General features: G+C 46.2%; 1 pseudogene; it reads left to right on the top strand.

The window, feature by feature from the left end:
- Positions 1–343: 343 nt before the first annotated feature.
- Positions 344–1,285, top strand: LOC138846753 (vomeronasal type-1 receptor 4-like; annotated as a pseudogene).
- The last annotated feature ends 290 nt before the right edge of the window (positions 1,286–1,575 follow it).

The following is a 1,575-nucleotide window of genomic DNA, read 5'->3' as shown; positions in this document are numbered from 1 at the left end:
CCATCGGATCAGCGCGGTGCGCCAGCCGCGGCGGCCATTGGAGGGTGAACCAATGGCAAAGGAAGACCTTTCTCTCTGTCTCTCTCTCTCACTGTCCACTCTGCCTGTCAAAATAATAAATTAAAAAAAAAATCTGAAATAGCCATGCGAGAAGATATACTCAGCCAGCATCCAATGCCTCTCAAGAAAATACAAAGAATGTATTCTTCTAGAAGGCATTACTGAGTGCGAAAAAAAATGGGTAGAAGTAAGAAATGAACTTAAGCTTCCTTGATGAAATACATTAGCTCCATTTCTTTCCAGGACTCACTGGCTTTGCGTGAACTACAGCCCTTGTGACTGCATGCCATCCAGGGCTCTGACCATGGGAATCATCTTTGTCTCTCAGACAGGAGTCGGATTCCTAGGAAACATCCTGCTCCTTCTCTGCTATGGCTTCCTTTCCTGCACTGGATGAGGGATAAAGCACATGGATTTGATTCTCCATAACCTAATTGTAGCCAACTGCTTGGTGCTGCTCTCGAGAGGCATTCCTCAGACCATGGCAGCTTTTGGGCTGAAATATTTCATGGACGATTTTGGATGCAAACTAGTTTTCTATGTTCATAGAGTGGCCAGAGGGGCATCTCTGAGTGCAACTTCTCTCCTGAGTGGCTTCCAGGCCATCACAATCAGCCTTAGCAGCCCCCAGTGGATGGAGCTCAAGGTCAAAGCCCTCAAATCCATTCGACTTTCCATTCTGCTCTGCTGGACCCTTCACCTGTTGGTGAATAGTATTGTTCCTATGTATATTACAGCAATGAGGGAGAGCAGCAACCACACAGAGAAAAAAGACTTAGGGTTCTGCTCTGGCGTAATTATTGACAGAAATATATCCTTATTGTATTCCATGATGTTTTCCTTCACTGACGTCTTGTATTTGGTGTTAATGATTTGGGCCAGTGGCTGCATGTTGTTCATTTTGTACAGACATAAGCAGAAGGTCCTACACATTCACAGCAAAAGCCTCTCTCCCAAATGCTCCCCGGAGACAAGAGCCACCCACAGCATCCTGATCCTAGTGAGCACATTTTTCTGTTTTTATGCACTGTCTTCCTTCTTTACTTTCTATATGTGCCTCTTTGATAAACCCAGCTGGTGGCTGGTGAATACCTCTGCCCTTATGGGTTCATCTTTCCCCTGTGTTAGCCCTTTTGTGCTCATCAGTAGAGACCCCCGTGTCTCTAGGCTGTGGTATACCCATGGCACAAAGATCAGTGATCTCTATAAGTGGGTCAGAGCATGAAAAAGCTAGAGGGTCAGTGCTGTGGCACAATAGGTAAAGCTGCCTGCAGTACCTGCACCCATATGGGCACCAGTTAGAGTCCTGGCTGCTCCACTTCCGATCCAGCTCTCTGCTATGGCCTGGGAAAGCAGTGGAAGAAAACCAAGGACTTGGAGTCAAAGGGAGCACATAAACAAGTCTAGTACCTGCTAACACTAACCGATGGAATAAATAAAGGGGAGAGTGATCCAACATGGGAAGTGAGATACTCAGCAGACTCATAAAATGGCAGATGTCCTAAATAGCACTCT

Source organism: Oryctolagus cuniculus, chromosome 18 (genome assembly GCF_051225735.1).
Source record: "Oryctolagus cuniculus isolate XC-2025 breed Fujian yellow rabbit chromosome 18, ASM5122573v1, whole genome shotgun sequence".
Lineage (NCBI taxonomy): Eukaryota > Metazoa > Chordata > Mammalia > Lagomorpha > Leporidae > Oryctolagus > Oryctolagus cuniculus.
Note: the sequence above shows the minus strand (reverse complement) of the source record. Positions and strands in the feature narration are given on the sequence as shown.